This window comes from Mustela lutreola, chromosome 1 (genome assembly GCF_030435805.1).
Source record: "Mustela lutreola isolate mMusLut2 chromosome 1, mMusLut2.pri, whole genome shotgun sequence".
In the NCBI taxonomy this organism is placed as follows: domain Eukaryota; kingdom Metazoa; phylum Chordata; class Mammalia; order Carnivora; family Mustelidae; genus Mustela; species Mustela lutreola.
This window is the reverse complement of record NC_081290.1, coordinates 15,394,384-15,405,646: the sequence shown is the minus strand read 5'-3', so window position 1 is coordinate 15,405,646 and position 11,263 is coordinate 15,394,384. Positions and strand designations below refer to the sequence as shown.

The 11,263-nt window shown below is 38.1% G+C and overlaps 1 long non-coding RNA gene across 2 annotated transcripts; it reads left to right on the top strand.

The window, feature by feature from the left end:
* The first annotated feature begins 303 nt into the window (after positions 1-303).
* LOC131819134 (uncharacterized) lies at positions 304-9,898 on the top strand. Of its 2 annotated transcripts, none has more exons than XR_009349070.1 (4): positions 304-408; positions 5,368-5,590; positions 8,340-8,435; positions 8,828-9,898. It is a non-coding gene; the product is annotated as an uncharacterized LOC131819134 (long non-coding RNA). The 2 variants fall into 2 exon arrangements; XR_009349071.1 differs by having other exon boundaries at positions 5,368-5,721.
* Positions 9,899-11,263: the final 1,365 nt, after the last annotated feature.

Genomic DNA, 11,263 nt, shown 5'->3' with positions numbered 1-11,263 from the left:
TGCAGAGATGACGCAACACCAACACACACAGGTAGATGCACAAGCTCTCGTTTATTCCCTGGTCGATCTTTCCCGCTGCGGGGGAATTTCCCTTGCCTTATATAGGGCATAACAGCCAATCACAGAGGTGTTCACATGAACAGGAGGTATACAGCCAATCACAGAGGTGTTCACTTGAACAGGAGGTATCTGGGGCTCGTAGGCAGTGGTGGCATGTGGTGTTCATGTGACGAGCACGAGGTCACGTATGGCCAGGGTAGATGTTTTTTAGGCTGTCCTGCTGCTCGGGCTATGTAGCCGGCGCCATCTTAGGGGCGCGACCCCGACACACTGCAATTGAAAGGTACACGGCTTTACAAAACCATAAGGCTACAGAATTTGGTGATGTCTTCCTTAAAGAACTGACAAGTAAGTAGAGATGGCAAGGATGACTAGGAAGAATCAGACAAAGAAAAGGAAGAGCAATTGATGAGACAGGAGAATGTCTCTGCTCTGTAGTAGGAAGTCTCATGGTGCATAGGAGAAAAAGAAGGAAGTCCACTGTGACTGAAATGGAAGTTGAAGACAAGTGATGGAAAGGAGGAGAGAAAGGAAAGTGAGAAACTGACCATGACATGCCCTGCATGACGATATTAAGGATTTTTGTTTTCTGTCCTAAGAAAGTCATTGAAAGTTTTAAGCAGGAAGGCAAGTTTCACCAATAATCATATAATAGTAATTTCATTCTAAAAAAGATACCTCTAGTTCATTCTAGAGGACATAGTAGGGAAGGTGGTGGGACAAGTCAAAATTTTGGAAGTTAGAAAATCTTTGCAGCAGTTCAGATATGAACTAATGTGGTTATGATGGATGTAGAGAGATAGTAAAAGATTTAAAGCATATTTAGTGAAAAAAAAGAGAGAGAGAGATATTGATTTAGTGATGGATTGAATGAGGGGCATAGGAGAATGGTGAGGGATGATTTCTAGGCTTCTCGTTTTTACAGTTAGCTAAATGGTTGTTGCTATTATCTGAAATATAGAATTCTGGGCCAGCATGATTGGGAAGGAAAGGGGGAAGTTGATGAATTTAATTTTAGAAGTATTGAGTTGAAGCATCCCTCAAACATCCAAGAGGAACTATCAGAGAATTAAACAAATATATAGGTATGGGTCTACAGAGGTCAGCCTTCATGGAGATTTAAACTTGAAAGTTATCTGTACATAGTTGATACTTAAAGCTGTGAGTAATGGTGAGTTTCCCAGGAGAGGAAGTATAGGGGGAAACTGTATAGAACCTACTTGAGGAACCCAGGCATTTGAGAAGAAAAGACAAAGTGAGACCCATGTGATCTAAGAGGTAGGAAAATCCAGGGAAAGAGAGTATTACGGAAAGAAAGGGAATTGATGAATGTAGTCAGTTGTTTGAAGTGAGAATGAAAATACCTATAGAATTTAATGATATGGAGATCATAGTTAGTTTAGTAATCCTGAAATGGGAGGGGTGTAGGGATTAATACTATAGTTTGGATATATTAATATAAACATTAGGTTCAGGAAATTACTACATTTACTATATAATATGAAATGTAATGTAAAATGAGAAAAAAAATTTATCTCATCAGATGAGCTAGTAAAGAGTTGTTTGAATACATTTACTACTTAAAATTGATAATTCCCCAGTACTCCTGGCACATGATATTACGTGGGCAACAATATAGGATGGTGGTAAGAATTTTGGTCCAGAAGTTATAATGCAATGAGTCAAAGCTACATTTCACAAAATTAGAGGTATGCATTTTTGTGAACCTCAGTATCTTCCTGAATAACAGTTGTAACAGTAGTAACTCACTTATATCTCAGGATTGTTTTGAAGATTCAGAAAGGGAAAGAGAAAGGAAATGCATGGGATAGTATCTTTAATTTATAAAGCTATAAGTAAATAAATTATATAAGACATAGGTTGATCTGATTATGTATAATAATAATATGCTAAAAAGTGTCTCTACCTCTGTTTTGACACCCAGTATGCCATCCCATAAACTCTGTCTTTTACCTTATTATCCTCTGTGAATTTCCAGTACTGAATGAATTTCCTGTGTCTTATACATCTTCTTGTTTCACCACAGTGCCTAAGATAATACCTCTGACACGGTACATCATCAAAAATGTGTTTTTTTATTTAAATCTCAAAAAAGGTGTTAGATAAATTTGTTGTTTATTACATGTTCAGACATACCTAGAGAACTTCTGCTTTTGTACTAGTGTTCACACAGTAATTATTTCTTCCACTGACTTTTAGAAGTTGTAATTAATTGAAGCAAGTAGTTACAAAGCAAATCAGTCACTACTGACAGTTGAATCCTTTAAACCATGTTGACACACGTATCTGAAGTTAAAATGCTGGGAAACTATTATTAAATATACTTATTTGTTCTTTGAAACACAATTGTATTTTCTCTCCTTTCCTAGCTGCTCTCTTTTCTCCTACTGCTTCTACCTTCAGTCAGTTAAGGATGGCCACGTTTCGCTCTGTGCTAAAGGATACACACAGACTTTGCTTAATAAATACCAAGTAGAAACCTGACAGGAATCAGTTGTGCCCCTATCCAGATTGATGGGCCCTTTCCAGGAAGCTTTAATGTGCACATAAAATGTCAACTCTCTGAAATAATTTGCAGAAGATTAGTTCCATGGTGATTCAATTTGATAAGAATGGGTATTAAGAACTACCTCAGTGGACTTATTTGTACCAGGCTGGCTTATTGGTCATTTCCATAAAGATCACTGAAGTGTAGATGATAAACTAGCAGGAGGAGTAGCTTTCAAACCACCGGCCCCCAACCATCCTGACCTGGCAGCCCTCTGATTGCTCAATGTTTTCAGGTTGCTTAATGTATTTCTCCATTACATTTATGACCCAGGATTCAGATTTGCAGCTCTCACTGCCAGCCTTTTGGCCTCGAATCCTAGTACCTGAATTCCAATTGTCTTCATCATATTTTATTTGTTTTTAAATGAGAGACCTGTACTATTGTGTGTCATCCAAAAACCAATAAACAGGAGGAAAATGTCAAAATGGAAATTTTTTTTTCTTTTTTTTTTTTTTGCCTGGGAATGGTGGAATCATGGATGATGTTTCTGTTTTGTTTCATTTTTTTCATCAAAGGTTCTTTGCTTTTCAAATTCTTTGGTCACCAGGAAAAAAATATCAAGCAAAATGTATTTGAAATGATGAATGAATACTAATACATCAGCCACACAGGTCCTTAAAACACCCAGAAATAGGAAGACAAGGAATTCTTTCAAACCTAGAAAAGATCCACTATCATTTTAGTTGAGACTATAAGTGTCATCAAACCATCAAACTTAATATATGAGAAAAAGTGTTAAGCGAGCACACACATAAAGAACACTTACCCATAAATAAGGACACATAAAGAATATTTATCACAGCAGAGTAGCTTTTACTCCAAAGATCCAGGGATCAAAGGGTATACTTTTTCAAATAACACCCAGTGATTATTTTCTGGAGCTGAGTTTTCATGAACCATTTGTTTTCACCTTCTAAAATCTTTGGAATAAAGCTCACACTCATCCATTTTATTATCTCTTTTTCACTTCCTTTTTTCATCCCTCTGAGCTTAGAAATTTCCTCCCCTCCCCTTTCCCCGCACAACTCTCTTCAAATGTTTTCCTGCTTAAAGTCCAAGGAATACAATGAATTAAATTCTAGAACATCAGACAAAGCAAATTACAAAACTAGGTCTTCAATATATCGGCATCCAGTACGTGGGTGACAGCCCTCAAATTAAGTTTGAAATTAGTTTTTAATAAAAAACTTAAACAAGGATATGATTGCTGCTTACACACACCTCATGGGAAGGAGTGTGGCGACGATTATCTTAGATGAAAATATTGCATAACCCGACACCCACATACCCATGCGGCTGAAAGCTACATAAAGGAGGAACCCTGCTTTTAACCTGTATTTATTTAGCACCTTCCTGAGTGTATACAATAGAGTTGGTGCTGAAGAATGTTGGGGTTTCTCTACTAGATCTCTTACAAGAAGCATGAGGATCCCAACCTCTCCCAAATGGTCCTTAGGCTGCAACCCTACTGTTTCCACTGAGGTGCTGACCGCCCCCATGGTTGGTGGAGGGCCTTGTCTTATACATGTGCTGTTGCCCGCAGGGTGATGGGGCTGCCAGAGCTCTATTACACAGCCCTGGCTCTCAGGGCACCAACACTTCCCTCAGTTCCACCCATGCCCTTCCCCAGTGGTCTACGCCTCAGCATGCAAGAGACACACTTGGTATGTTGAGGCCAGAAGCCAGGATTATCTATCTTTCCTTTTTTTTTTTTTTTTTAAGATTTTATTTATTTATTTGACACACAGAGAAAGATAACAAGTAGGCAGAGAGGCAGGCAGAGAGAGAGGAGAAAGCAGGTTCCCCACTGAGCAGAAAGCCTGATATGGGGCTCGATCCCCGGACCCTGAGATCATGACCTGAGCCAAAGGCAGAGGCTTTAACCCACTGAGCCACCCAGGCACCCATCTATCTTTCCTTTTATACTTTATAAAGCTACCTTCACCCCTCACCCCAATTCTACCAGTGTTTTGGTAAAACCACTGGTGGGTTTAAATGGCACATAACATTTTCTCCAGTAACGGCATAGGAGCTCATGAAGCAGGCAGAGAAGGATTTGAGTGACCAACTGCTGGGAATGGCCCGCTAAGCCTGTGCTGACGGGTGAAAGATTGCTCCAGACTTTGCGGTGCAAGAGAGGAGAACACCAGGAGGTCAACCTGCAGAGACAAAGACTCTCTGCTCTTCAGTGTAATCACAAATCTTTATCACTGTTTATCAAGCACCTGATGTGTGACAAGGGGTCTTACTGAAACTCGGAAGATCTGTTTATGCAAAAGATAAGATATTCTAATCTGCATGCTCTAGGAGGTCACCTAATTATAGCCTATAGACAAAGCATGCACCTCTTAGATCACAGGTGGCGGCCTGGGCTGAGAAAGCTTCCAGGACATTTTCACTGCAGAAGGGTCAGGCATCCAAAGGTCTACACCCTTCCCTCAAACCTTCCTGCACCCCCGGAGCCTGTGTTACATTATAGCAAGCCAGGTATCAGGGCTGATTTCATACTCTACATTAAAACCAACAGCAAACCACATGGCACTATAATCATTTCTTCTTCCAAGCGCGATACTCTTTTATGAGTCAAGGTTGATCCCACTAAATTCATCTTTACTTAAAAATGTTTATAAAGCACTTGATTTGAGCTAAGCGTGGTTCTAAATACTTGATTAACATTCACCCATTTGATTATTACAATTCTAAAAACCGAGTACTTTTCTAACCTCTTTTCACAGATGAGGACACTGAGAAAGATTCCATGACTTGGTCAAGGTCACAAAAATAACAACAAATAAAAAGGAAGAGTCAGGCTTCAAACCCAGGCATGCTGACTCCAGTTCTGTGCTGGAAACTACTCCTCTAAAGGCAGGTGCTCCCTCTCCTCATGAGAGCGGCTCTGGATGCCGCGTAAATAGAACACCTGGCAAACCTGGCCGACCAGTTCACCGCACCTTCCAGGTTAGTCTGCAACCGCAGCCTTACTGCATGGACATCACATGCTTGAACTGGCTTCAGCCACAAGCAATTGGCTACATTTGTTCAGCAATCCTTATCGTTTTGTTCCTGCGCTGATGAAATTGCTCAGATGGGTATGTAACATCCTCCTGGGTACTTCTAAATACTTCTCTTCTACTTGTATTACCTTGTTTTGGTACAAAGCCAGACAGGTAGAAGAGAATACAAGGTCACAGATTCTGCAGCCAAACTGCCTGGGTGTGAATCCAGACAACTGCTTATTGTGTGACCTTAAGCAAGTCATACCTCTTTGTGGCTCAGTCTTCTCATGTGCAAAATAGGGGTAAGAACTGAATTTACTTTATAGGATTGATATGAGAATGAAAGTGTATAAGGCATCTAAATAGTGCTTAGTGTGTGGTAAGCATAATGCCAGTGTAAGAGTTATATAAATTTGTGTACTGTGCTATCAGTTTTTATGCTATTAGTTTGATTTTTGCTAATTATTGGATAATTGTTATTCATACATTTTCGCAGTTGTAGAGGTGCACAAAGAGTTTAGTCATTGTAAAAAAAAATATATATATATATAGATATATAGATATATATATACCCTTTACCTGTACATTGCTGGGAAGAAGCCAGTTAAAAGGTAAAGGCTTAAAAATTAGGATATAGCACACATTTCTCTGTGTTGGTTAAAGCCCCCACTCTATGTATAATTCCACCAAGACTTGAGATCCCTTTCTAATTATATGGGAAGCACACCCACTAAATATTTTCAAGGGTAGAATACCCATGAGATACGGAAATTTGGGTGGATTTTTTTTAACCTTTTGGTTAATACACACACAGAATGAGAATCAAACATATTGAAATGCTCCAAACAAAACATATCCTTACCCATATTTCCATTTATGTTAGCCACTTAAAGTATAATAGGTTGACTTCTGAAATAATGGGCCCCAAAATGTATGTATATATACATCTATATATTTACATAGCATAAGCAAGCATAAATAAGCATGGGTATAGAACATTTAATTTCTCATGGAAATGTTATTATTGATAACATACCACTGATAAAGTGGTAGTATTTGATCATATGTGATTTAGTAATATGCTCCCAAACTGAGGTCAAATATAAGATGATTAGTCAAGTTATATCTAATATTGTTATAATCCTGTGCTATTTAGAAATGTCAACTGAGCAGTGACTTCAAAAAAATGACACTCCATTTTCTTATCTTTCTTTTAAATGTCATATGAAAGAGCAAAATAGATGCAGGCTTGAGGGTATTTTGGGTTGTTTACAGTCTCAAGTTTTTATATATTAAAGTCAATATGTAGTTGAGCCTCATTTATATAAAAATATATCCCCTGGTTTCAGTGAAATGTAAAACACAAACAAGTTGAAACGGAGCATAAGAAAGATTTAAAGAGGGGACAGTGAGAGAGAAGAAGGAACTTAAGGCCTTCGATTCTGCTTCCCAGGCTCATCAAGCTTTTGTCAGTTCTCCATCACACATTCAACTGGGATAGACTGGTACAAGAAATCGTCCTTTTGTGTGGCTCTATTTTTTTAATGTTATTTGACACGTTCGGACTCAGATTCATATCCTGGCCCTGGGAGCTCCTGACATACATTTGCAGATTTCCAAGGAAGTGATGCAACTCCTTTCATGCAACATATATTTATCAAAAGGTTATTTTTATTTAAGATTTTATTTATTTATTTGACAGACAGAGAAAACAAGTAGGCAGAGAGGCAGGCAGAGAGAAAGGGGGAAGCAGGCTCCCTGCTGAGCAGAAAGCTTGATCCCAGGACTCTGGGATCATAACCTGTGCCAAAGGCAGAAGCTTTAACCCACTGAGCCACCCAGGCACCCCATATTGATCAAAAATTTAAAATGTGACCGTCTCTGTGCTGGGTTTTGAGACAATAGAAATGTTCACAGAAGCTGAGAAGAATATACATGTTCATAGTCATAATCACCCTGATAACTTTTGTATGTCAGAAATATCTATAAGGCATGTTGGAAGCTCATGGGAGAGATATCCGATTCAGAAGGGGTCACTTAGGGAAAGACACTGGAGGAAGGGAGACAACCCATCTGAGATTTGAAGTATGGGCTCAAGTTAGTGGACAATCTGAAGAACGGAGTAGTAACAAACACAAGCTTTGGAGTCATTGAATTCCAGTTCTCCCAATAACTAGTTGTTGGTTGGGATACCTGCCATACAGAGTTGTTCAGCCTCTTCCCTGTACCAGTGTCTCCAGTCAAGGAATCAAGTCACAGCGAGCCCAAGCTCTACTTACTAACCCACAGCTTATGGAAAGGGCTGTGGCAGCTCAGAGGGAACCTATTTTTCTGACTCGCAGGCACATTTGGGGCTTAAGACACATCCAATATTGGATTAATTAGTTCACATCATTAATCCTCAGATATCTAAAATGAAATTTATCGGACACCTGGGTGGCTTGGTCAGTTGAGTGACCAGCTCTTGGTTTCAGCTCAGGGCATGGTCCCAGGGTCCTGGGTTCGAGCCCTGCATCAGGCTGCCCACTCAGTGGAGAGTCTACTCAAGGATTCTCTCTCTCTCTCTCTCTCTCCCTCTGCCCCTCCCCTTGCTTTCCCTCTCTTTCAAGTAAATAAATTAATCAAAAAAATGAAGTTTATAATAGTAATTATCTCATAGTATTGTGATGCTTCTGTGAAATAATCCTATAATTTGCTTTTCATATACTTAGTTACAACACAACTAGTATTACTGTCATCACAAGAAAAGATGAAAGAAGGAAGATAAACATGAATAAGAGTGGTCACCAACGCCAATATTCTTCCAGGTGAAAGTCTCACATTATGGGGAAAAAAAAAAAATGATAATATATTCTGAGATGTGGAATAATCTCAAACATGAACTCTTTCTGACATCCTGAATTTAGAACAAGTTACTTTTCACTAGATAAAAGTTTTTCTTTACTTCTTATATATATATATATATTTTTTTCTTTTTTTACTTTCTATCTACTTTTTTATTTCTACTTGGAATTTTTATTTCTTCTCCCTTCCTTTCCCACTCAGTATATAACTGAGAGAGCTATAGCTAGCAGCAACTAAAAAGCTTCAAAGCCTACAAACATCCTTATAGTAGCCACTGAACTTTTATATATATTTATATAGATGGCTTTGAATCTGCTAATAGATAAATAAATAAACTTTAATTTTAATTTTTCAGCAAAATAAAGAATGACATTTCAAATATCATACACTTCGCCCCTGCTGATTCTGTTTTTTCCTCTGGAACTACTCAGACCAGTGCCAGTGCCAAGGAAATGACTCTTTCTGATTAGAAAATAAATGGAAATTGAAGATCTGTCACAATGTATCCAGGAGAATTGCACAAAGCAAAATAATTCTTCAACTCTGTGATGAAAGGATGAGCTCCCTCTGTGATCATCACTTCCTGGGGTTGAAGAGTTCATGGTTGTGTGGTTTGAAATTAAACTGAGTTCAAACGTGTGAATTTTTTTTTCTATTTATCTGTTGAGGGAAGAAAACTGAAAGGACCATACCAGTAAGAAAATTTGTATGACTATGCAGCATAAGTCACCATTAGTAGAGTAAATAACTTCTCATATCATTATATTACGTAGAAGCCCATAAAATTAAAACAGGGACATTATTGTGATTTTAGTCTACATATTTTGATCTTTTAGTATTCTGTTATATCATTATTATATTCATGTTGCTGAGTATATATGAAAATTTCCTAAATGTATTATTGGAAGCTATGACATATAGCAATCATTGCTAGTTTATATAGAATATTAAATAAAAATAACAGGAAACAGGGAAACATTTTTATGGTAAATTAAGTGGCAGATGTAAAGAACATCATCTTTGTGGCTACTTCCAAAAGTTTAATACTGAGACAGAAAAACGTGGTGTTATTCATCAAAAACATAGCATGTTTATGGATTAGAGGGAGCATACATGTATCTCCTCCAACTTTCTGCAATGGTAAATACAGGCGAGTAAGAAATAATAAAATAATAACAGCATGGGTTTCAGATAGTAAAATATGTTCTTCTCTTACAATAGTGCAAAGTTTTCATCAAGTTAAAAACTAATTAGAAAACATTCTCGAAAATAAGAAACAAGTTTTTAATTTGGAACTACAACTTTCTTACCTTTAATCATTCATTCATTGTTTCACTCACGATCTTTTATGGCTATATTTCAAATTGTATTTATCTAAAAATAATGTTGGGCCAATTATTGATCTTTTGTTTCTTAATGTTAATAGTTTTTCTTTCCTTTCTACCATTTCCCTTACTAGTTTATGAAAAGATTGTTGTTTAATTTTACAATGCTGCCTTTGGGAAAATATTTTTTTTTAAAAAGGGGGGAGTGATTGGGTGTCTGAGTCGGTTAAGTGTCTGCCTTTATCTCAGGTCATGATCCCAGTATCCAGGGATCGAGCCCTGCATCAGGTTCCCTGCTCAGCAAGGAGCCTGCTTCTCCCTCTCCCTCTGCCTATTGCTCCTCCTACTTGTGCTCTCTCCCTCTCTGTCAAATAAATGAATCAATAAAATCTTAAAAAAAAATACTGCCTTTATGGTTGCACAATATTTAGGTGTGATTGTAACTAAACGAGAGAGAAAACATGCATACTGTGACAGAGGCTAAGACAGGGATGCCATAACTACAGGGAATTTGCATCTACCTTCTCGTGGAGAAGGTGAGAGAGACTTCATTTATATGAAGGAGAACTGTTATTTTGTTAGGCAGAGGCATATTGTTTATATTTGTCATGTCAGTTCAACACAGTTGTAGAATGATGTATTCCAATGCTGAGTAACCAAAACAGTGCACTGATTATTTATTAATGTTCTCTGAGCTCCAAGTAGAAGGCATAGAAGGAGATTGGCATGCAGGACGTGGGGAGAAGGACGTCCTTCTCTGTTTGATGTCCCAGATATTATTGCTTAACGGTAGCTGTTTTCTCCAACCCATGTAGGCAGTTCTCCTCAAGCTTCTTTTGACACTTAGAGTGAGTCTCATCATTCTTCCTTTAGTGGGACCAGCCACAGACAAATGACATTTCCTTCTCCGGGATCTCAGTTCCAGGTCAGTGGTTCCCTTTCTCAGGGACTCTAGGATCTGACAATGTAAATTCTTTTTGTTGGTGATGGCGTCGTAAATTCTTTTCATTGTTGTTGTTCTCCCAGACCTGTTTTCAGTAGCTATTAGTTCTGGCTAATATTTCTGTTTTGTCTTTCTGCTCATGTAGGCTTCCAACAGATTTTTAACAAACTCTCTGTATTAAATACCTTCTTTTATTTTTTTTAAGATTTTATATATTTATTTGACAGACAGAGATCACAAGTAGGCAGAGAGTCAGGCAAAGAGAGAGGGGGAAGCAGGCTCCCTGCTGAGCAGAGAGCCCAAAGCGGGGGTCATCCAGGGACCCTGACTATGACCTGAGCCAAAGGCAGAAGATTTAACCCACTGAGCCACCCAGGCACCCCATATATTAAATACCTTCTCCTGAAATATATGTATGGTTTTCATTTTCCTCACGGATGTGAATCAATAGAAATATTTAAACCAAAGTATTTTACTGTTTGGCAAAAATAGTTGAATTTATAAATGTTTACTTTATATACTA